The sequence below is a fragment of the Aythya marila genome (genome assembly GCF_965140915.1).
Source record: "Aythya marila genome assembly, chromosome: 2".
Classification (NCBI taxonomy): domain Eukaryota; kingdom Metazoa; phylum Chordata; class Aves; order Anseriformes; family Anatidae; genus Aythya; species Aythya marila.
In genome coordinates, this window is record NC_139043.1 from 146,562,438 (window position 1) to 146,588,111 (window position 25,674).

A 25,674-nucleotide genomic window follows, 5' to 3' on the forward strand; every position below is an offset into this window, starting at 1 on the left:
TGAGAGAAAAACTCCTATTGGCAGTATGAAAAGCCCCATAAATATTCATCCGTATGTGCACATCTGTTGGGGTTGTTCAGCCTGGAGAAGAGAAGGCTACAGGGAGACCTTCTAGTGGCCTTCCAGTACTTAAAGGAGGCCTACAGGAAAGTTGAGGTAGGATTTTTTAGAAGGATATGTAGTGACAATACAAAGGATAAATTGTTTTAAACTAAAAGAGGTTAGGTTTAGATTAGATATAAGGAAGAAACTGTTTACTATGAGAGTGATGAGGCACTGGACCAGGTTTCCCAGAGAAGCTGTGGATGCCCCATCCCTGGAGGTGCTCAAGGCCAGGCTGGATGGGGCTTTGAGCAACTTGGTCTGGTGGGAGGTGTCCCTTCCTGTCTGGGGCAGGGCATTGGAACTAGGTGATCTTAAAGTCCCTTCCAACCCAAACCATTCTGTGGTCTGCAGTCCAAGGTGGAATATTTCCTATGGTTGAAGGAAAGAGGGAGCTGGGAGCTGCCATGATGTTATTCCAGGTTTGACCAATAAGCAGTAATTTATACTTCTAAATGAGATATCTAGAGGTGCCCACCAAAAAAAAAAAAAAAAAAAAAAAAACAAACAAAAAAAAAAACTGCAGTGAAAAGAAAAGAGTAGATGGAGTTGGAGATTATACAGAAAAGCAGAAAAGATTTGAGTGAGAACTGGCACAAGTTGTCCATACAGGCATACAGGCTGTGGAGTCAGTCCTTGGAGATCTTCAAATTTGCCTGCATGTGGCCCTGGGCACCCCGCTCTGGGTGTCCCTGCTTGAGCAGGGTTGGACCGGATGGCCTCCAGAGGGCCCTGCCAGCCTCAACCAGTCTGCAATTCTGTGAATAGCTTTGACCAGACAAAGCAATGTTTCTGAGCCTAAGTTCTGCCGAGCATTTTTATAAAGAACTAACTATGTTAATTCCGCCACCTTATTCAGATTTTAATCAGATGCTGTGCTCAAATGAGCTGTTTCAAGCACTGGAACTCAGTGGCCCAGGAGAGCTCAGCTCAGAGGTTGGATTTGATCTGCAGTGAAATTGTTGTTTTCACTCAATTTCCCAGCTGAGTTGCCTCTGGCACAAAGGGTCAAGTGATTTGAGTGAATTGTCCTTGGCTCATTCAGGATCAAAGCACAGGTTTTGCCTGGTTCCACTTCTTTCCTCCACCCACACTGTTAAAGGATCACTGAACCTTTGGTATCCAGTCCCTGATAAGCACAATAGGCAGTGATAAGCGAAAGCAGAGGAAAAAAATAAAAAATAAAACACACAGAGTTATTTCCTTTGAGCAGATACCAGCAGGTAAATTGGTAGAGAAGAAGGAGTTTCAGTCTACTCACACCAAAGAAGCAGAGTAGTGTAATGCAAGATTTCTGCCTGGAGAGGCTATTGGAGGATAGGATGTGTGTCTGGTGCCAGGGGAAGGAAGAGAAAGAAAAGATGTGCCTGTTGGTGCTATGCAGGTAAGGAACTCTGAAATCTCTTCTTTGTTCAACATTATCTCAACCTGTGTTTAGGAAGGTTAATAAGCAGAGGAGTGGGCGTCTCATCCTGCCTTAACTTGTCTTATTTTGTAATTCCAGGCAAGATGTTGTTTTTCTGTTATTCCCAGAAAAGCCAAGAGCCAAGCCTGCACCTCTGAAGTTGTCATTGTTAGTGAGGCTCTAAAGGACTTTCAGGAGAGTATTCATTACAAGTAGCACCCTTATGTATATTTTTGGATTAGTGTAGCACAAGAATTGGAAGAATTTCGTGTTAGTTTTGAATGTTGATGTGGTCACATTATGCCCAGAGAAGAGCCAAGAGTGGAACACTGAGGGAACGGAGAGAAATCTTCAGTAAGAGGATTCAATGTTTCATACCTTCTAAGTACAGCTAGTGCTTATGGTTGAACTTAAACTCTAGCACAGACTGCCAGTTTCCAGGAAAAAAAAAGAAAAAAAAGTAGGTGCAGAAATGACTGGTCTAATTTCTGCCATATTCTGCTTTGTAAAATTATTTTTGTGGTTAAGTGACTGAGGATAAATGGACCTGATTTGCAACATACAGCTTAGAGGGGCCTTAATAGATCTGAATCAGACAACTATTTGTTTTCAGAGTGATACATCCTTTCTAACCATACCAAATAACCCACTTGCTCTTTGTATTTTTGGGAAAATAGCCACAGAAATATCTATAGATATTTCAAACATTATTTTTCCTGACTATTTAGAAAATTTGTATAAGAAAATTTTAACAGGGAAGAGCTCCTCAAACTGTTCTATTGGCCAGGTTCAGCATCTGCTCTGAGCATTGGAAGACTGATTGAAGACCTGCTTCAAAGCAGGTGAACAAACCTGAAGATACCAGAGCTCAGTAAGAACTCTAGCTCATTAAGCTCCAGCTTCAAGAGGAGGGCTTCCAGACCTCACCTTCCAGAGAGGGCTGATCCAATAAGTTTTTTTTACAAACACTAGTGGAGCTGGCCCCAAAGTCAGGACAAAGGAAGTAGACATCCAAGTCCTTTGTATTATGGGGACTTGGGTGGATCCACGAATATTCAGCAGCAAGAAAAAAAATAATCTGGGGAAATTCAGTTATTCCTGGGTAAGTAGCATCTTCACAAGGACTTAAATTATCTAATAAATGCTTGAAATAGGTGGATGTGGGTTAATATTTTCTCAAGTTCCAAAGATTTTAAGAAGGCATGCTGTTACTTGCCTTTACCAAAAGAGAGTTGTGATGCCAAGCACACTACACTTGCAATGCACAGAAGGATTTTTTTTGGTCAGAATGTTGAGTGGCCAATCTGAACTGTCAGAGCCTGTGTACATTTGGTCAAGAAATTATATAGGAATACAATATTTAATGACATATCTGATATTTCCTGTATGTACTGACTCCCTTGGCAAAAAGAGCCCTCTTGCAGTGGTGGTATAAGTTTCTCTGATCCCTGACTAAACATTAAGATAGAAAGGCCTATGACAATGCAAAGAAAAGGGTCATTAAAATAGTTTTGACTCAAAAAGTTCAGGGTGAGTTTGCAGTAAAAGTTTGCGAGTGGGAAAAGATGCATTTCTCATTAAGTCCAAACCAGTTCTCCTGTCCCTGTTGATGATGTGCCCTTGTTTCAAACCAATTAAACGGGAGCTAATCTCTCTGTTGGTTTGAGACATGCTGTCTTTGTTACGTATAGTTTCTTTGTGCCAAAAGTCCTAATGGATTTTTTGTAACCTACATCCATACTGGAGAATAATCATCTCTGTACAAACAGAAGATCTGGTTCCTGAACCAGACAACTTTGAACTTGATTCAGGGCCAAATGAGGGAAAACTGAAAGGCTCCCATTGACTTCACTGAGTATTAGATCAGGCTGTCACTGTCTACATTCAGTCAAGGACATACAGCAGCTAATTTAAGGCCTATATTGTGAATGGGCTGAAAAGCACAATGACAATGCAGTACACATTCTTTTTAGCACCTGTCTTTGGTGAAGGGTGGCTGAAAAGCTTTGTGGAAGAAGAGTTTTAGGAACAAATTCAGAACAATGACCATTCAACCTTGCTTGACTCTAACAGAGATCTCAGAAACACTTTTTCTGGGAAGTGGATAAAGTATCACAGGATTAATTTAAAAAAATAAAAATAAAAAAAATACAGGTTGAGATGAACCAGATTGACACATAAATGGCATGTAACTTCAAATACTTCTGCACTTGGACTTATCTTCTGAGTGATGCCTACGTTGTTCAAAATACTCTGGGAGATTCCTGATTGGAAAACCACACAGCCCTGCAAGCAAAGCAGCTAAGAAATAAGCATAATTTCAAAGGTAAAGTGGGTTTAAAGGGTTCACTCTACAAGCATCCTTGTAAATGTGCTGTGCTGTAAATATCCAGCTCCTTTAACCAACTCTTCAGTTCCTGGGAGTCAGGCCTGAACACTGAACTCATGGTGATACACCACCACCATGTGGTCGTTGCCAGGAGAAATAAGCTATTACGGAACAGTTGGGAGGAATTTAGGCTGATGTTTCAAAACTTGGGAGACATTTAGTTACTGTGGTAACAGAAGATCCTAAAGCACTTGGCCACTATTATTTAATGTGTTGCCAGCAGTTTCCAACACTGCTATAATGTGAACATTCACTGGGCATGTCTGTGAACAGTGAGACAGAAAATCCAAGCTTTTCCAACCTCTGGTCCCCAGGCCTGAAGTAGAGCCAGGCACAGAAGGAGGTACTCATGCACGATCAGGTGATGTAGTCCTTCAGCGTTTTAACCTCTCTGGACATTCTTGTCATAGGTTCTGGAATGGCTGGGACAGGAGATTGAGTAAAGAGATTGTCTGCATTGCTGGGAACAGCTTGGGGTATTCTTTTTCAAGGCAGCAATAGCATTCTTTGAAAATACTTCCTTAATATGTGCTTTAGAGGGAAATACTGCATGGTGATATTGTTTTGTTATTGTTTTCCTGTAGAGTTTCTATTTCATTTTGAGGTCCAGAGATATCTGGGAAAGGTCAGGGAGGTTTCCACTTTTATTAGGGTTGGGTGGGAAGCAGCACCTTGAAATATCCCTTTCTGTAGGGGGAAAGGGATCTCCCCTATGCAGAAGGCTGAGTGCTCTTTTCGTGTAGTGGGAGGGATTGCATTCCTTATTCTGACTTTGACAGATACTATTATCATCCTTACTCAGGTCTGTAGGACTTTCCAGAGGGGACCAAGAAACAGTCTTTATAGACATTTTCTGCAACACATTTTTCTGTTGCTTTTCTTTTGTGGTTAGTAACTGCAGGGGGACAAGGACCCAGCCTACTCTGGTCTTTGAGGAGTTGTTCAGGTTATACATTAATCGTCTATGCAAAGATAAGGCTCTGGGCTCCTTGCCTTATTCTTATTTTATTATTATTATTATTATTATTATTATTATTATTATTATTATTATTATTATTATTATTATTATTATTATTATTATTATTATTTTCCTTGTCTTCACAATCCCAAACTCTTTTTTACTGGGGGTTTTAATGAACCCCCAAATGCAAGTCTTTGTCAAATATATTAGTAAGGCACTTCTATGTGATGGATCCAGACGCATCTTCAAAGCAGAGTAAGGCAGCTGTTCCTCTTTTTCAGACTCTGTAGTGTAAAAGAGCCTTTAAGCAGAGACCCTGAAGGAAAAGCATCCTGACCTTCTATTGTAGAGCCATGCAGGGATTTTTGCTTCCAAAATACTAACCACTTGCACAGGTACATAATAGAAAGGAGGAGATATGTAACCATGCTCCAGGAATATATCCAACCACACCAATAAATAACTCTGTTTGAACTATTTATCTGGTCTTCTAATAGCTCACTGCTTCACATGTATTTTCCTCCCATCTTTATGGGCCTAACTCTGGAAGGTGCAGATTGGTTTTCGCATGCCTGAGGGTGTGGAACCATAATGAAGCTTTTCTCTGCTCTAACAGCTTAACCTCTCTTTCTCTCTGCAGCAGTGGTGCTCTTTAATAAAAGTGCTGGGATGTGGATAGAAGGCTTTCTCAAGGGCAACGTCTCTCCCTTATTCCTGCTTCCAGTCACCTCTGTCATATTTTCCCGAGTGACCCCCTTAGGAGGCTGCAATGCCCAGACACCAGGAACTTCACTGAGGCTTCTGTCTCTGACTCCCTGAATTGTAATTTGTAGTGCCTGCAGATACTGGATATCCATTTGGGATGTAAATTGCATGGGAAAGGAATTAAAGCACCTCTTTTGTGTATGGTCCCTCCATGGCCTTTAATTGAGTCAGAGGTTAAGCATAAATCCCAGGGAAGCATACCAAGACTCAGACTGTCCATTATTAATCTATTTTCTGATATACTTTCCAGCACCTATATTGAATTTTGGGAAGATATAGATCTGAAGAACCCACTGTGCAGTAATTGGCTTTCACAATAGTTGTGTCATTTAGGAGAAGGATATTTGGGTCAGACTTACTGAGCAGGGACTGTCTCCTCAATCACAGGCACTCTGGAAAAATAAAATGAGAAGGAAGAAGGGAGTACTGGGCAAGAAATCAGGTATGAAGTCCTGGTGTGCTAGTCTAGTAAAAATACTAGTGTTGGAGTAGAGATTTTTGCCTCTGGCACCTTTTGTGGTACTACAGGAATCATATATACAATTCATTTCCCCGGGTTTTAAAAAGGATGTTAAGTGAGAAGAGATAGTAGAGAACTATATATGTTATCTATTCAAAGGCTGAAGAGTGATACTTTTATTGACAGGCTTGGAGAGCTCTATTTGCTTATCCTTTATCCAAAAGGATATCGCGAGCCCTGGTAGTGCATCCTTCTAAACGTGTTAGTCAGGGGAACACATTAACTGATGTGGAGGCAAGAGGAAGGGAGTGATGCTGCCCTTCGTGGAGCTTTCTGTCCATGGCTCATTACGTGTACTGCATAGTACTGCTGCAAGAAATGTGATGGGAGTGTGTGATCACCTCTGAGGGGAGAAAAGCAGCAGGTTTCAAAATCTTTTTAGTAGATGGCATACAAAGAATTCATGGTTGAATGCAAAAACAGGATGAATTCAAATGATAATGAGGTAAGTATTTTGATGATGAAGGAGAATTTCCTCTGAAATGAACTGACAAGAACAATGTATCTGCCAGCTCTTGATACCCTCACATCCAAACTGGTGGTCTTTCTAAGGGGCAGACAAAAAGTGAAGAGAAGTCACTAAGCAAAATTTAAAGACAACTGAGAAGAAAATAACGGTATTTGGAAGACAGATGAGGAGAATTGACATCTCATAGCTTTTAATTAATACTTGTGTTATTACTTGAATCTTTAACACAGAGCATTTTGAGCAACACCACACTTCTATTGTATTGGTAACTGCTAAAATAAGAACGACCTCTATCTGCTTTATACGTTTCTTGGGATTTTCAGGAAAAGAGTGAAAGATCTGTTCAAGCTACTAGAAAGACCTTCCTTCAATATCACTTCAGTCACAGGTTACACTCTCTCGTGTTCAGCAGTGCTAAGGCACAGAATGATTGGAGATCTTGAGGATCTGCAGAGCTGTAGATCTTTCTCAGTCAAACTTCTGTCTACGTGTCCTTTCCACTGCTTCCATGAACAGTTCCTATTTTCCTCCACCCAGCTTCTAGCCGTGAATCATCAAATCATTAGGCTTGGAAAAGCCCTCCAAGATCATCTGGTCCAACAATCACCCTACTACCAATATCACCCATTAAACTATGGACCTAAGTGAATAATAGAGAATCCCTGAACTTGAGGTCCATCCTGCTTCCCTGCTGGACTGATGGATCCAGCCTTCAAACATGGGTCCAGCTCATCCTTAGCCCACAAAATGCTGTAACAATACTTCACCATTTAACTGTATGTAGGGGGAAGGGAGAGGTTGGTGAGAAAAGGAAGAACTTCATTTTCAAACCCACAGCTTAAAAACATTTGATGCCCCTGGGTCTTGTGCTATGAGAAACAGTGGATAGTCTCTCTGAACTCTCCCTTCTATGATTCTGTTCACCTTTGTCTATTTACTTGTTTCTTGTATGGAAACTATTCGATGCTGTTGCTCATCCCTGTCACGCTTCTTTGAGTGCTTTCTAGTTCCACAGTCTGTTTTTAAGCTGTGATTGCCAGAGACACAGACAGCTCTAGACACATTATAGGATTTGAACATAATGTCATAATGATGTTTTGTTTAATCTACTCTTTCTTCAGTGATTCAATTTGCCTCTTCCAGAGTCACTGCATGAACAATCACTACACAGTCATTGCGAGATCATTTCACTGCGTGTTGAAATCTGATTTAGAGGCCATCGCTGTATTTAGATACAGTTGTGTTTGTTTTTATTTGTGTTTATTGAGTTGGATTTATCAAAGCTATCTGTTATGTTACCATCCAGACACTCAGAATCTTGTGATTCTTCTGCTGTTCTTCCAGGACTCACTAACTGAAACACAAGGCAAGTGAACAAAATGCATCCTTTTGCAGTTAACTTCTGTTCAGCCAGAGCATAGAAGCCGCATGGAAACTTGCAGCTACTTGTATTGTTCCAAGTGCTTCTATTTTATAAAAGCTCTAAATATATAAATATATTTTTATATATATGTGTGTGTGTATATATATATATAAAGCCCTGATATTTAGACAACTGTTGGAGAAAATAGCACCAGCTTAGGGTAAAAGGGAAAAGGAAAAGCCTAAATTTAGGCAGATAATTTTATTTCTCTCTATTTCCCTTTTTCACCCAAGTAGTATGACCTGATGAGTGAGTAGCTGAAGTGCCTCTTCGAGGCTGACAGCCCTGATTTGACTCCAGGGACTGAATGGTTGAGTGATCACAGGGATCTTTGAACTGCTCACCGCACTTCACTAAATTCTGAACCTTTAAGAAATATACTCTGTAGTCCATCAGATTAATCCACACAAGAAGTGTGCACAATTTCTGACCCACGCGGTGCTTATTTTGGTCTCACCACAGATAGGGCTCTGTTTCCACCATGGCATGAGCAGAATTTTCTGGCAGCATAGGATGTAGCCTAGATGAGGAAAGCAGTCATTGTTTCTGGCATGACATAGTTGATGGGGTGACCATGTTGCCATGCTCATAAAACGTAGTATGATGTCAATGACTTGCCTTCACACGATACTTCATCCTTTACAAAGCCCAGATGATAAATGGAAATATAAATTAGCCAGGGAGAGAGATATCCAATCAGTCAAGTCAGAAAAATAAAATAACGCTTGAAAATACGACTATGCTACTTGAACTGAGCTTGTTAGCACTGGTGGTGACCGTTTTGGGGGTTAACGTTCATAACATTTTGGTAAGAAGGATCCTTGCCATTAGAGGGCACCAAATCACTTTACAATCTGCCTTCGTGCCTAGGAGTCTGAGGTTTGTACCCAGCCTACTTCGAACCTGAGCCCTGAACTTTCCAGCCAAAACCCAGACGATTTTGCAGTCGTACTTGTTCTGTCTCGGTGTCCCTCACTAGATTGCTACCGTTTTGGCCCCAAATCCCACCAGTGTAGCTGACAAGTTTTTATAACTGTCAGGTTTCAGAATGGAAGACAAGCAGCCGTCTGCCTGCCAAAGCGAGCACAGGGAAAGTCATATTTGCATACATTTCTCCCCCTGTCAGGCATATAGCCTTTGGGGATGGAAGCTACACTGTGCAAACAGCAATAAACTTGTGAGGTTTGAAGGGTATGACAAGGAATGTCACTGATTAAAAGATAAATGGGCTGAAAAATATGGGAGTGGATGGAGTACAGCTGTTAGGACAATGGCTTACTGCTGTTATCCTTCTGAGTTAGTACTCACATTTTCAGATATTTCTGTGTTTTCCTTTGGCTACTTTACTCTCGGGTGTGCTTTCTGTTTCTATTGTTTTGCTCTCATTACACTTTTTAGTATCCTTCTAAATATAATCCAGTTTCAGCTGGAGTGGGGCTGACAAGGAGCTACCAAAATAAGGGGTAAGCTGCACAAAGAAGTGTCCCCTGAAAACGTTTTTGTCTGGGCCGTGTCTGAGGATCTTGAGCTAAGACTCAGACAAAACCTCGTGTTAGGGTTAAAGTTACGTTAAGAGTTAGGAGAGAGGCAAAGCTCAGAGAAGCAGTTGGTGTTAGGCTGCAGAGAGTGTTGCTGGAGGATGCTAGGTTTGTTAGGCATCTTCTGACAAGTAATGCATAGGTTTCTGTTAACATTTCATAGGGAGGAGAAAAAAAAAAAAAAAAGAAAAAAAAAAAAACAGAGAGAAAGAGAGAAAGAAAACAAGTATGCTTCGGTCTTTAGGGAAAGTGGAGCAAGGCCAAACAGTTAGACTGCAGGGAACCTGAAGTAACTTTGTTAAAATTAAATGAGTTGCTGTGGCTGTGATTTACTCTATTTCACAGCCTTTTAATTTTGTTGAGTTCGGCAGGGTTATCCCAGATCTATACCAGGGTAAAAGGTCTTTTGACTCTACACTGAGAGCAAAATCTGTTGCAGCTAAGTGTGAGGAAAGCAGTGTGTTTTATTATGGAACTGAGTTGTACAACCTCTAAATTATGTCACCTGGTGTGTATGGTCTATGGAAATTGTTAAATATTTGAATAAAGAGATATTTTTCAAATATTTCTGACTGACTGAAGATCAAAGTGCAATGTTGACATTAGCCTTCTTTAGAGGGGGAACTCATCACAGTCATTGGGAGCTATTTCCCTTGCTTCCCTTCTTATGGGTATGTCATGTAAGACTGAACCAACTTCTTTAAAAATGGAAAGGAAAAAAGAGAACCAGCTGCAAGAGCATCTCTGAGAAACTCTGAAGAACTGAGGTTAATCCCAGCTGGATTTGTAGTACTAAAAAATAGCTTTTGGGGTAACACCAACCTTCCTCTTACAGCTGCAGCTAAAAAGGTTTAGAGGAGGAGAGAGAAAAGTATGGGATAAGATGGTGGTGGGACTAAATCAGGTGGATCCAAGCATAAGGAATGAAGGAAATCCGCTGTTCAGTTTTTAAGAAAAAGATTTTAAATTACAAACTTTAGCCTTGATTATAGCAAAGAGAAATCTCTAGAAAGTATCCTTCCTTTTGTTTCAACAAAAGTGAGAACTTAAGTTGGTATTTATGTCACTTTCTTTTAGGTGTCTAGAATGCATAACGTGTGTGGGTAAGGTGTCTAAGTTCCCCTGAAAGTCAATGGAGATCTGGTCAATAAAGTCAATTGCATTTAGGATGTGATTCACTGAACCAGATGTGAGAGTGTGTTTTAGTATGAAAGCGCACCCTAAATTACACTGAGTAACTTGCCACCAACTAAAAACTGCTTAGGCAATGCACATGGATATGGTTGCAATGTAAACACATGCAGTTTGATGAAGCTGCTTTTAGCATCTCTGAATCTTCTTGTTTGGAAGAAATGCCAAACCATCAATAGCTGAAAATGCTTTCAGTATTTCTTATACGTAGGTTTTACAATGCAGATTCAATAATAGTGTCAAAAACATTGCTGAGAAAGATCATTCCTAAGGTTATTGTGGCTGTCAGTGAGATGTTTTAAAAATGTTGTCTAAGTTTGCTTGGACAGCATTCAAATCAAGGTAGACTCTTGAAAGTGGGTCTGGTAATCTCTGAGATCTGAGTAGTAATTGTAGCAGTAGTGTTCTTAGTAACTGAATTAAAATTAAAAAATAAAAATTAAATGAATAAGGAAACAGAAGCCTCTTGAACAAAGAGTTTGAATTGCTAGGTCTTTGATTTGACTCTGACTTTTTTGTTCTCTTCCCTACCCTCTTTCAGATCCTTGTGTTCAAAAAAAAGGCAGACAACGTTTTCAAAGGTAGACAAAGTTCTACAATTGATCACTTGCCCAACTAGTCAGGCAGGCTAAGTTCTCTGTTTTGCTGTGTTTTTAACTTTCTGACTTCCATATTCCTCTCTACCCCTGCAGATACTTGTAATGGACATCATAGTTTCAGACAGGACAATATCTATCAGTTAGTATCTCCAGGCATTCTTTCTGAAGTTAATAAGATGAACTCTTTTTCCCAGTATCTTGTGTTTATTTATTCCTATGAGGAAGATTACTGCAGTTTTTATGATCATATGGATTCCACTTTGAGAAAAAAAATGTGCTGAATATAAATAAGCAGAACTGGATCTGTGGGATGTCCCATCTCATATCTTGTAAATCCTATAGTCTAGGGAAGTGGTATCTTGTACAGATGCAGATAACATTTTCTGCGACCAATAGACATCAATACATTTACTCACTTCAGGTTTTGAAATCTCAGAACATGGCATCTGGAGTTTATTTCTACACAAATTAATTTGGTGATAAGATAGAACAAGCATTAAGAAAGTGGAAGCCAGTTGAAAGAGCTATTCTAAAAATGGAGGCTCAAAACTAGCTTCTACAATTTTAAAGAACAAGATGGGTCATATTGGAATCTATTTGCTAGAAATGCTGAGTACCTGCAGGTACTCTGGAAATTAATTTCTTGAGATTTGTAACCAGAATTGGGAACTATGTAAAAAAAAAAATTCTATTGAAAATATTTTTTCTCACCAATTCACCACATTAAAGCCTATATATTACTTTCTGCTTCAGGTGGTGTTCTGTGGCTTCACAGATTAATGTGTTTGAGCTGGGATGATATGGTAGAAAGTCAAGTCCCTATAAACTAGGGAGGTCTGATCCACGCCTAATTAAAAGGAAAACCATAAATAACACTCTGTGGATCGCCATTTTAAGGCATATTTCCTGAGATCTTGAAGCATACTACAGAGCCTCCAGAGTTACTTTCATCATGGAAAATTGCCTCTTCTTCTGACCCCCACAATATCTGTTCTTTCCTGACTCAGACTACCTATACGTATATTCCTATACCTTCTTGGCTATTCTTTTGCTCCTCTGGAGAACATGAAAGGAGCTGAAACATTCAAGGTCATCCTGCTTATAGAGTCAATACAAGCCTGGAAGGGGATTGGTTTCTTGTTATCCAGTAACTCTAAAATGACTTTGAACTCAAGATAAGGAAAGGTAAAACACGACTAAATATTTCTTCACCACATCCTGCACAGACAACATAACTTCATAGGTGATAAGGAAATGACAGCAAACAAACAACACAGCCCTCACTTCTGGTCTCCAGTTATTAAAACACAAAAAGCTTCCCAGTTTTTCTCACTGTTTATCCTGCTTTTTGTGGTTTTCCTGAAAGAGAGTAAGGAGAAGTTTAAAATGGCGTTAGAACTGATTCCTTAGGGAAATGTACTGCTGCACTGTGCTTAAGTACATTCATTCAGATCATCTCCAACAGGCCATTAGTTTGTTTTGAGGTTAAAGGTTTGTGCATTGGAAGTGGCCAGTCCCTCCAGGGCATCCTGCAGGCTGGCTGCCTGGGAAAGGCGCTCTGTTCTCCCAGCTTGTCCAGTGCCTGCATCTGCATGCATATTCATGACTGGCTATTCTTTTAGGTAAAAGAGAAAATTTCCTTAGAAAATTGCAGCAGTAGAGCAGGGCTGTGCTTTCAAGTATTTTGCCTTTCCCAAAAGAAAATAGCTGATGCCATGAAAAGTTTTGTGCAACCGTAAATGTGTTCAACTGCGCTATAATGTTTCATGGAGGGGGAATTTTCTTTCCCAGCCCAGCTGCTGAATAGTTTGTGCCTACAGGCTCCACGAGGAATTAAGAAATAGGACTAGGCATCATACCAATTTTATTTTTTTTTCACCCAGTTTGCAGTAATCTGGGACATGGAAATTCCTCTGTGTGACAGAACATTCCTCCATTCCTCCAGTCTGAAGTCATGTGTGCATGCACACATACACACAAATGCACTCTCCTGTAATGCAGCTCTCATTCAAGACATTTTATATGAAGTATTTTAGAGGAGTACCTCCCCATGCAACTTCATGCAGCAATCTGACTGGTTGTTTTTAAAGGGCTGTCAGTTTGGGACGAGTGTTGACTATAACATAGTAACACTTCATAAGTGGATGTGCACCTGCTTAAGTATACACCGTCTGCTTATAGATATTATGTTTTCAACAACAAAATGCATCACTTGGTAGAAAGAAATCTGATAATATGAGGACCTATTTTCCCTTAATAACCAAGACATCCTAAGAGATGAGGGGACCATTTCAGAACTTAAATTTGCCCTCAAAATTTCAGGTTCTCTAGTCTGTTGTTCAGCCAGTGACAGTGTAAAGAAAAGCCTCATTGTGTTAGATGCAAGAGTAAAACTTATGTAATAGGTAATTAATTAAGCATTTATATGCAAACCAGAAAATATAATTTTCCTGAACACAGATGAACTGTATTCTTTGGCCTAGAGGTCAGAACCAGGTAAGTTTACAAGACACTCTTCAACAACGTTTCCTATGAATACATGGTTACTTTTAATTTCCCTCTGTAAAAATGATATTCTTCTTCAGTACCAAGACTAATCCCCTGTTGTATCTGTACCTCTGCTTTTTGTTGCAGTTATACGTGGTGCCTCTGAATTATGCATTGTGTCTGGTTGCAGAGGGACAGACAGATTGATGAAAGCCATTTTTAGTGTTATTCTTTAGCTTCCATGAGTTCTCATTCATGGTTGACAAGGCTGGGTGAATCAAAATGTTTATTTTTACCCTCTATGTATCTTTCCTCATTCTCTAGTACTTTGTCATATTTATCTCGCTGTCCCTGTGCTGTGTTGAAGAGCCTGGGAACTGCATCTGCTTCTTCACTTTCTGCCATAACCTAATGCACACTTACTTTTTCTGGAAAGGGCCACAAATGCTTCTTTCTTTTCACCCTGTTTTGTGGAGAACACTGCTCTGCACAGATACTGATTTTGAAATTGCAGGTGATGTGGGTGGTGTCTTATCTGCCTTTCTGTGCTTTGCCCCAGGAGCTGACCTCTCCATGCACTGCAAGAACACAACTCACAACTTCTCAATGTCTCCAAGCAAGCTGCTGCTCATTCCTTCACTAGTGGCTTGTAGGGTCTGAGAAAGCTGCTTTGCAGGCTTTTGCTTTAGACCATCATATTTATCTATTTATTTATTTATTTATTTATTTATTTATTTTAAAGCATCGTTAGAATTACCTTGGAGCTGAAAGCCACATTCCAGGGAAGTCTCCTGATGCTGAGGAACTTGTCTCTAATAAGAGGAAGGAATTTGTCATTGCCTAACTAGAGTCTCCTTTGCAAGCTGAGACTTTCTTCTCTAGGATGGCATGTTCTAACCCTTTCACATTCTCCTACTGATTTTCACGCCTAAGAACAAGACAGAAGCAACTGTCTCCTTGCCCTCAAGAGTTCTATCAACAGTACAAAAGAGACTGTGTTATGGGAAAGCTTTACAATGACATGAGACCTCACAAACTGTGTCTTGATCCAGGCTCTCTGCATGAAATTGAGTTATATTTATCCACAGTCTCTAGGACTCCTCATGACAGTCATATTAAAGTACTATGTATTAAGAAAATAGGTCTGTGGAAAGAAAGAGGGCTAAGAAGTATGTTCTTTATCTGATTTATAACATCTTGAGCTCACACATTTATAACAGCATCAGCTGTTGCTATAACTTGACAAGTGTTATGGACTCAGAGCAAACACATTGAAATATATCATGATACAAATGGGTCCCTTGCTAAACCTACACACTGCTACTCACTGTCATTGAGACTTTGCTCTTGACCTGAGCTCCATGTGTCATTACAGCAGCAAAATGCCAGTGGCACTGCTGCCTACAGCTCCTACACTGACTTTCTTCCCTTTACACAGAGCCTTTGCAGGAAAGATTCCAGTTCACTTATCTGCCCAGTGTTACACAAATGCAAAATTAGGTGGGAATGAAAGGCTCAGCCAGCATGACCATGACAATGCCCAGGTTGTACCCAGGAGTGCAGCAACAGCTGGCTCCAGGCTGATGGAGCCTGGGAGCTTCAGCTTTCTTCCTCTGCTTGCATAAAGGTTTGTTTTGAAACAGCACTTATATGAGGTGAATATGAACTCAGCTTGTGCTGAGGAACAAGCTTAGGTAACATCATTTCCATACCTTTCGTGCCTGTTCTGGTACTTCTTTAACTGTTAACACAAAAGCTTTCCTGTAAGCAATGTTTGTCTGTGAATACTCAGTGTTGCAGAGTAAGTCCAGGGTGAATCTGAAGGAAAATCTGAACATTTTCCCAAACAAATTGAAATGTCAGATTTGGATTTTAAATAAATAAATAAATGTTTTCAAGTAAAGTGTAGAAATTTATTTGTCTCATGACTGAAAAAACAAAATCACTTTCTTGCTTTTACAAGATGGTAAGGGAGCTGGCTGCACCAGGTCCTCATCGGATGTCTGGAATAGAAGATTCTGAAAGATGGGATCAAACTTACAAGGAAAAGAAAACCACCCTGAAGACTTCCACACGTGGATTTTTGTTGGACAACACTTCTATAAACATTGGAGCTAGAATTGAACAATCTCTTATCCTTCAGTTGTTAGGAATTGGCCCCAAGAACAGGCTGTACTCTACAGCTAGTGAGATTAGTGAGAGCTTCAGTCAGGTCCTTGCAAGCCTCCCTTTGTGCCTAATGTTACTGCAAAAAGAGCACAGATATCTGTGCAGGTGGTCCTCAGAGGACAAGGATTATCCATGGGCCAGAAGAGGTTACAATTCAGCAATTCAGCTTGGTGAGTACAAGCATACAGTGTTAGAGTTCCATAGGGTAAAAGGCATGTAACAGTCAAATATTTTCATTCTTCCATTTTTCCATAGACTATTGTCACTTTTTAGTCTCTTAGGAGTAAGGAGGGGTGTCTTTTTTTTTTTTTTTTTTTTTTTTTGAATAGTTCACAAGCTTTGGGCTTTTTGTTGTTGTTTTGTGTGTGTGTTTGTTTGTTTGTTGTTGTATAAGACTTCTATTAACAGCCAAATAGTTTTTTAATGACACTTTTCGTTTAGGAAGTGCATTGTGCTATGGGATTTGTATATACTATCACTCCAATGGCACCTTGGCCGATGAATAAGAAAGGGAGCTGGATATGAAGCTATCAAATATTCTGAAGACTTCTGCATGAAAAGTGCCTGATCCAATCTGCATGAATCAGTGCCTGATTCAGTGTAATCAGCAGAAAAACTGTTACAGAACTCTGTTGGACACAGTCCATAATTCATTTGTCTTAATCTCTGCATTTTTCCTCTTTCTCATTTCCATTTTGTCCCAGAGAAAGAAGTGCTGAAAAGCCACAAGAAAAATTATTATTCTGTTCTTTTAAGTACTTGTGGGACAGAAATTTTCAGTAATTTAATGATTCCTTCCTTGTAGTCCCAAACCACTCCCACAGACTTACCCTTTTACAGCTTTCTCAGGCCAAAGATTTTGAGTTGGTTGGATAAACCATAGTTATGCATCAAATTTTGTGTGTCCACAGGTCTAAATAATAATCCCAAGGCATTTTGATGAGCAATTCTCATACAGTCTTGTGCTAGTGTGGTGTGGCTACATACACTGTACAATTAACTGCTGTCATAGGAACAAAGCATATGAAGATACTCAAGAACACGCTACCTATTTTTCAGCATTATGATAATTTCGGTGGCTTCATCATTTATTTTAGCATCTGAGGAATATTCAAAGCAATTTTATGTCCATGTTAACCAAATGTTGCTGTCTTTGAACTCTTTTGTCATTGCAGTCTTGTGTGTTGCTCCTGAAAACTCTGCTAGTCTTATGAGACAGCACTGGCATGAAAAATTCTCATCCTCACCTGAACATAGTAATTTTGAGGATAATTGACTTCCAGATCCATTCTCCCACTACCTGGTGGTTTTTGCTGTTGATGATTTTGTGTTGTTGTTTTGTTATTTTGTTTATTTATTTGTTTTTAATGAAGAGGCTTTTAATTAACTGGCAGGTGTGTAGAACTATATTATCAAGGTTTGTGGACCAATAGAAGTAGATTTGCATAATGAAACCAGTACTAAGTGTCTAATGTCCCTTTTTTCACATTTCAGGTTTATCCTATGCTGAACTAGCTCTGCTCTAGTCTTGTGGAGCCCTTTGTGGTACAATACATGAGGTATGCTCCTGGAGCACACTTTCCACTTCAGTTTCATCTGGAACGAATCTGGCTCATACTCTCCAAAACAGATCCATAATGGGAAAGAAAGCACAGTAAGTGGGGATAACAGGAGATTTGCTTCAAAAGTATACTCTTGATCCATATTAAAACCCTGGTGTAGACATCCTGAGTGAGCCACTGTAAGGATTTGGAACGGATGAAGGAGCTGTCAGGCTGTAGACAGCTAATGCCCAGGATGGGGCACTGGCTGAAACAGCTTGCATTGCTGGAGGGAAAAGACACAAGTTCTGTGCCTGGTGATGCAGTCTGAGAAGCCACAAGTCATCTCACGTATTCACAGCCATGAAGTCCCAAGTGAAACAAAACCATTATTCTATTTTCTTCCCCAGTGAAAATGTGGTCCATGTTAATTCTTTCTGAAGAGTCCTGCTAGCAAGCTGTGGAAAATACATAGTTACAAAAAGAAATTCTGCTGGGAGGTGTATGTCTCTTATTTTTAACTAGGTTGGCAGATACCTTACAGTTTGGTGGTCTAATGCATGGCTGGACAATGTGATTTAATGAGAATCCAGTGTTTCACAGAGGGAGACCATTCTGAAGGAGTAACTGACACACACAGCAGCTGCACTCTGCTTTTCAGTCATTTTTTCCACCATTTTAATGAATGTTTTATGTTATCTTTTCTTGCTATCCGATTGTCCCAGCTCCTGTTACTGAACACAAGGGCCGCCTTTCACAACCTATATCACTGCAACTGACATAATATACTTATAATTCTGGAAATTCCAAGACACATATATACTTCATGGTAACTCCCAGGCAACTAAGCCCTCTTGGAGTTAGTAATTTTACTGTATTTCATTCCACAAAGGAAACTTTACTCCCAAAGGAAGCAGTAAGCTTTGGCCACCCCTATAGCTGATAACAATCCAAGACTTTCATCACATTTTTTTGACCCATTCTTGGCTTTCAGGAATAACAACAGCTGCTGAAAGCAATACAATTTTTAGTTGTGCTTCTTTACCTTCCCCCTAGCAAGCATCCTTATGAGGGGCTGAGAAATTAAATAGCCTTGGGGTAAATCAATCCCCAACAGCTGTTGCCTCCAGCATTCCTGACTGTCAGTGACTTCATTGAAAACATATGAGTGATCTTTCAACATGTTCACAAGTGGAGAAATGTGTCAACTGGGAAATCTCCCTTCTCCCAACCCCATCTTCATAAATGTACATGGGTAGTTGAATAGTTTCTCAAAAATCCCACTGGTTCCATGAAATTTCTTTCTTTATCTCCCTGGTTTTGTTTGTTAATATATTTTATTTATTTATTTATTCATTTATGCAAAATAACTCTAAAAAGAATGAGGATGAGTTACATTTTGTCAGCCTGAATTCCTGCTTCTAGAGCCACTTGTTTGGATATGTAAATCAGTCTTCATAATGCAAGAGGCTGGGTCAGAACTGACTGATGAGGAATAAAGTCAGGAATGTGGACTGAAAACCAAGTCCAAAACTGGAGACCACTACAGGCAGTTCATTTTTCTCAATAATTTAAGCAGATTTCACATTGCTAATTACCCTGTAATACCACTGTTCCTGAGCACAAGGCACAGATGGCATGTACCTTCTCTTTCTGTAAGCATGACCTTCCAACACTGCTAGTTGGTACCATGTCCACTCAACACCATGTTCAAGACCAAAGGAATGCATCCAACTTGTAATCTAGCACTTGTTCCCTCATGCTAAAGCAGCACTGGCACAGCTTCCTTCACCTTGGTAGTGGAGACACGATGAGTTACAGAGGCAATGCACCAAGTAGATAGAATGAGGCCGTTTCTTAGCAAGGATGAAAGGTTTGCATAGGTTCAACTCCTTAGTCAGCTCTGAAATACTGCCATCTGGTAAATCAACTCAATTCCCATTTGATTTGGCTGCTCTAATCACTCTAGTATCCGTATTAGCAGCTGTGTATTTTTTGTGTGCCTAAGGATATCCCTGATCCCATATATACCTTGATCAAGCTCCATCTTTAGCTTATTCTCATTTTATTTATTTATTTATTTATTTATTTATTTTTATACTTAGGAGGCAGTTAAACAAACTTCTCTGGTAACAGAAACCAGATTCTGCTTTCTAATATACACATAGGTACAATTTTCACGTGTTTTTTATTATGACAAGCGTTATCTTTTAGCCCAAAGAAGCTTAGTTTGAAAAAAAAACGTAGCTTGAAACCTAGTAGGACTTTTCATAAGAGTGAATTTCTGGCCCAAGATAATGTTGCTTTGAAGTCAAATAGCAACCTCAAAATTCAATTTAAATTGACAATCTGAGTATTTGTTCCTGTTTTAAACCTGATATTTTTTTCTAAGTAAGAAATGGGGAAAACACCCTTACAGCAGCATATACATGTACTGGACATGTTTCACTTCCTGAAGATTTTGAAAGGACAAGTTCAAAAAGAAAAATTCTTACTCAGTTGTATTCTTGCTTCTTCCCTTCTTCTGAAATTCAGCTTGCTCAAAATGCTCACTCAGACACTTTTACTAAAATACAGTATTGGATGTATATTTCCTTCAGAACTCAAATGAAAGTAAAGGACCTTTGGCTCTCACATATCCAGTCACATAACTTGCCCTTGATTTTCTCTGCCTGAAAGCCTGGACCTACTTCCATTGACAGTGAAACACTGATTGGCTTCAGCAGAGTGAATATTTCATATCACAGATTTAAGATGTGAAAGCTACAAGGTAATTCTCTCTCACACATAAAAATGATCAGTCCTTTTTGCTAGAATCATAACTCAGCTAAGGATTTGGAGAATGATTATCTTTTCTAAAGCACTTTTTATCTCTGTATCTTTAAGTAGCTTGAAAAGCTGACTGAAGCATATTTTATTTTTATTTTTTTTTCTGTTTCAGAGCCAGGGAACTGCTGTGGCCAGTTTTGGAGAGGCCACGTCAACCAGTCCTTCCATAATACTTGGCCAAACTGCAGTTGTACAAAGTTTTTGTCCCTGTGGAAGTGTTTGGTGTGATTCTGCTGGAATTACTGGGTTACCACCTCACACGGAAACCCGGTGCAGTCTTTGGCAGCTGCTTTAAGTGTGCTGAAAGATAGTGGATCTGTGCTGTCTCAGCTCGACATTTACCATGTTTATCATGATGTAGTGCAAGAGTAAGATTTACATACTGGACAGTAGGCAGATTTGTGAGCTGGGGAATTTCAAAAGAACCTTTATTCCTTACTCCAGTGTGATACTGAGGTGAAAAAATAACAGGTTGATCAATGAGATAACCCTGCTCTGCACTTACTATCCTTTGTTAGGAGATTTGCCATTTTTGAAGCACTAATAATGAAGTTTCAGCTATTTCAGCTAATTTACGTTTCCAGTTCACAAAACTGACTGAGTATCTCCTATGTTGTCCTTCAAAAGTACCCTGAAGGCTGAATGCAAATTTCTGGGGAACTGTTTTGACCTCTTGACTGAAAAAAAGAAAATGAGGGAAAGTGTAAACTTTTATGAACAGATCTTATATCACGAGGCAGGAGAATTATAGTGACTAAATGACGAAGAAGAACAGAAGAACAATTTTGTGCACTGATATGACATGACTGCAGTAAAATTTTGCAGCAAACAGCATTTATTATGCATAGGACCGTACCTGATTCCCCTGCAGCCAGAGCACTGTCATCCTTGACCGTAAGATACCTACTGCATGGACAAAAAATATTGGGCCAAAGTGAAGTAGAGATCTAAATTGCTTGGCTTGAGGTCATGCTGCTGATCAGTGGATGTTGGAGTTATTTATAAGAAGCACAAAGAACTGCTCATTATGTTCCCACTAGCACAAAGAGCTCCAAAGGGGCTTGTAGCTTGCAAGTTTTGCTCTCTTCATTTTATTAAGCCAGGGGCTTGAACATTTTGTCCTTGGGATATACATTTACTTTTCATTATATGGTGAGAACCAATCAGGAAGAGACATTTACAAACTTTAGAAAATAAGTGCAAGATTTTCTAACACTGGAGATTTTAATTTTTGTATTTGACACCAATTAAAAAACAAAGGTAAAATCTTTGTTGAAAAAAGAAATCTTACCTCCATGGTTTAAATGAACTGTCCACAGTATATCAGGAAAAAGTGCTCTTCCCAAGTACTTTCATGAATGTCAAGGTGACAATGTCTTTCACCCAATTAATCCCACAACTGCCATTTGACTGTGCTCCTACTCAAAATACCTTAGGCCAGCAGGCCAGATTTCTTCTAGCAATTAGCCTTTAACCCTTCCAGTCTTTGCTTTTTCAATTGCCAGTGACTCTGTGTCAGATAGGAGTTTTATGCTTCTCTTAAAGCCTATTTCACAATGGCTCTGGCTTGACCTTTGAAGCACGTGCATTTATAAGGAAATTGTTCGAGTGAAACGTTTCAACTTCAATCTAAGAAAGTAAGTACTGGGACTCCCCTTAGAAAGGTAACATAATGCTTGCCTATGTCTCCAGATGTAATTTTCCCTCCCTGTCCCCTTTTTATTTTGTTCTTTTCTTTATGAAGGATAGAAAACTTCATAAGTTGGTCTTGTACCAACTGTTATAATCATTATCTATATATCAGAAGCAAATAGTGGTCATTTTGCAAGTTCAGAGATCACATAATGCTGTTCTTCAAGTTCAATACCACCTGGTCACTACTGTTCTAACACTGTAAATTAACTTGTGTATATGGAGCACATTCTTCTGTATTGAACAGAATCAGAACAATTCAGCTATGTGGACTGGACACTCCCTCAATAATGATTTATTGCAGTTATCAACAAACAATAATTCTACAGAGCAGGGAGGATAATTTTGGAGAAGTAAGATCAAGGGACCAATGTATATAATATTAAAATGGACTACATAACAAGCCTTCCCAGACAGAAGTTACCCAGGAACCACCAGGTCACCTGATCACAGGAAAATTCAGGTTGGATGAGCCCTCTGGAGGTCATCTAGGCTAATCTCCTGCTTAAAGCAGGGTCAACTACAAGGTCAGATTTAATTGCTCCGGGCTTTATCCAGACTTGAAAGCCTCCAGGAGGAGACTACACAACCTTGCTGGGCAGTCAGCTCCCCTGTTTGACTGTCTATATTGTGAGAGAATTTCTCTTAGAAACAGACTGAACTCTTGTTTTTACTTATCGCTGTTGTCTTTTGTGTTTCCACCATAAACTACTGTGAAGAGTCTAGCTCTGTCTTATCCTGTAAGCAGTGGAAATCTGCTATTAGATCCTCCTAAGACCTTCTTCTCCCCACGCTGAACAAGTATCTCTTCACAGGTCAAGCACCCCAGCTCATGCGCTCCAGCTCATGATTCTTCCAAAAGGTCTCAGGTCCTGCTCATGGTGGTGCCCAGCTGAAGATCTCCTTTATTAGGGGCCATAAGTGTAATTATTTTTACCCAGACAAGCCATACCCACAAGTAGATATCAATTTCATTATGACATGGAATACCTTCTGACCCTGAAAAATCAGAGATCATCTCCAAAGGGGAGGCACAACATAAGAAAACATCTTGTAGGGGGCAGCTGTTGCAAACATATACATCCGTGTAGTCTTTAGGTTGCAGTCAACCATTAGTCGTTAGTCATTAAGAAAATTGTTTGGCAATTAGTTAGTTTGTCCTGAATGGCAGGTAATGCTTACTTTAACAATAGGATGATAATAATAATACTAGTAAATAAAACCAGCTATTGCTAACCACTTGTGTCACTCACTGAAAGGTCCAGCTGCACAGTCTTGGAAATTAATAACTCCCTGAAGCATTTGAAATGGAGTTTGGCAACATCTGTACTGCATTTTGTGAAGGTGAATGGAAAATGGTAGTAAGCAAGAAGTAAAATTAAGTCCTATAACTATCTATATATAGTTATATATACATGTATATTATGTCTTCTCAATAACTTCAATGACCACTTGTTTTCTTAGTGTGCTTTCTTTTAATGACTCGAGTTTCAAAGCAAAAATAAAATAATATATTCCAGTATTTTATAATTATTTTTTCTTTCAAATTCGGTGAAAAATGCGCATAAGCAGCATTTTATTTACTTAGAAATACATTTTTATTCTTTGAGTCTGTTTTCATTAATATAATTTCAGACTTTCACAGAGTATTGTTAGAAACATTTTGCCCTACTAGGAAAGTTGTGTTATATATCTGATAAAATACATGATATATACTGAAACTAGGTAAATCTGTTTTTGCTTAGCTGAATTTGTCTAAATGGTCCAATTTCCAAATGCATGTTCCTGAATGTATAGCATATTTTCAGAAAGACTTTCTTTATTTCTTTTTCTTTTTCTTTTTCTTTTTCTTTTTCTTTTTCTTTTTCTTTTCTTTTTCTTTTTCTTTCTTTTTTTCTTTTCTTTTCTTTTCTTTTCTTTTCTTTTCTTTTCTTTTCTTTTCTTTTCTTTTCTTTTCTTTTCTTTTCTTTTCTTTTCTTTTCTTTTCTTTTCTTTTCTTTTCTTTTCTTTTCTTTTCTTTTCTTTTCTTTTCTTTTCTTTTCTTCTTCCTCTCACTCACTCTCTTCTCTCCTCCCCCCTCACTCCCTCCCTCTCTTTCTTTTTAAAATTTCCCTCTTAAAGCTATATCTCTTCTAATACTGTGGGGCAGGAGAAGGAAGGAGAATAAATGAGGCAGTGTCTCAAATTGAAAATCTCTCCTGTAAATAAGTTTCACTCTCTTCTTTGGTTCAGCAGTAATGGAATTTAGTGGAATTATTTACGAGGTGCCTAGTTCACCTCAATATAACCACAGACATTATTTAGACAGCAGCATAATTGTGAATAGCATTTTCAGAGAAGTAAAGGTCACTGTCTCCAGCAAAAAGCTTCTCACCTAAATTAAGATATGAGAAGGGAAGTTATCAGCCTTCAGCTGTTCAGTAAGGGACAAGAAAAGTGAAGCCATATGTACAGACACTTGCAACTTCTGCCTCTGGTTTCAAAGGAAAAGCTGGGGAAGGAAGTGCTTTTTAAAGAAGGAACACCACGTGGCAAATTGAAGTAACCAGGGAGTGGAGATGCTGAGGCATTGTGAGGCAAGAGTAATTCAGCATGCTGCCTATTGGTAGAGACTGTGTGACTGCAGTGTAGGTAATCTGAGTGGGTGAGCCCCACTACTAACTTAGGACAAGGAAGATCTCCTCGATCCTGAGATGCTAAGCCCCTCTTTGCCACAATTCTGTTGCTCTGGGTAACCGCACTGGTTTGTTTGCCCAGAGGTTCCATTCAAAGAGCACTCTCTGCCAATCTATTTTTCCTTAACTGGCATTTATTTCCAAAGTGTATCCAGATCAACATCAGCACTTCCAGAAAGTTTATTTTCTTTGCTGAGCAATTGCTATTGCCTAGAATGGCATAATGCTCCTTTATAGCTATTAGATTATGAATCAATAGAATCAGGATTTCAAAGCCAAAGTCTTTCCTGATTCACAAGCAACACAATCTCATTGAAACCAATATATTTCCATAGGGAATCTATCAGGAGCAGATTTGGCCTTGAGTTTTCATATTAAGTAGAAAGCAGTGTCTAGAGCAATGCCTCTTGGCAGAGTCTGGCATTCCATCAGAGAGACAGACAATTAGCAAATAATTCGTATTCACGAACCTCAAGAAGAAGCCAAAAATTCTCATCTAATATGGTACAACAACCTCATTGGGAAAGACTTTTGCTGGACTGACAATTCCAGCGGTCAGGCTGATTATGCTGAGGCCATCTCCTTTTGACTTGTCAGAGACAAATCCATCACAGGAGGGGGACTGAGCCTTAACTCATGGCAGCAAGAGGCACACAAGGGCTGGGTGCTGTGACACTGGGCATGTGAAGATGCGCCTAGGACCAAACATTCTTCTATCATGGGGCCTATAGGGTGGGTCCTTCTGTTGAAGCATCTTCTTTTGTGACTGGCTGGCTCTGCTTATCCATTAATGAAAGGGCTCCTTATGTAATATAAAATGCAGACTAGACCCTAGAGGGCACTTAGGTATTGCAATGCTTGGCACAGTGACTAGTGCATATGCCTAGGTGGTGACTTCTGGACTACAGAGTTTGCTCCA

The 25,674-nt window shown here is 39.4% G+C and overlaps 1 long non-coding RNA gene across 3 annotated transcripts in view; it reads left to right on the forward strand.

Annotated features, from left to right (window-relative positions):
* Nucleotides 1-1,340: 1,340 nt before the first annotated feature.
* The window catches only part of LOC309874907, a 36,382-nt gene continuing 12,048 nt past the window's right edge, over nucleotides 1,341-25,674 (forward strand). For 2 of the 3 annotated variants that reach the window (XR_014316940.1, XR_014316941.1), the window contains exons 1-4: nucleotides 1,341-1,486; nucleotides 15,813-16,188; nucleotides 17,513-17,672; nucleotides 20,501-22,025. This is a non-coding gene — a long non-coding RNA (uncharacterized lncRNA). The remainder of the gene's footprint in view (nucleotides 1,487-15,812; nucleotides 16,189-17,512; nucleotides 17,673-20,500; nucleotides 22,026-25,674) is intronic. The other variant, XR_014316942.1, reaches the window with a different exon arrangement.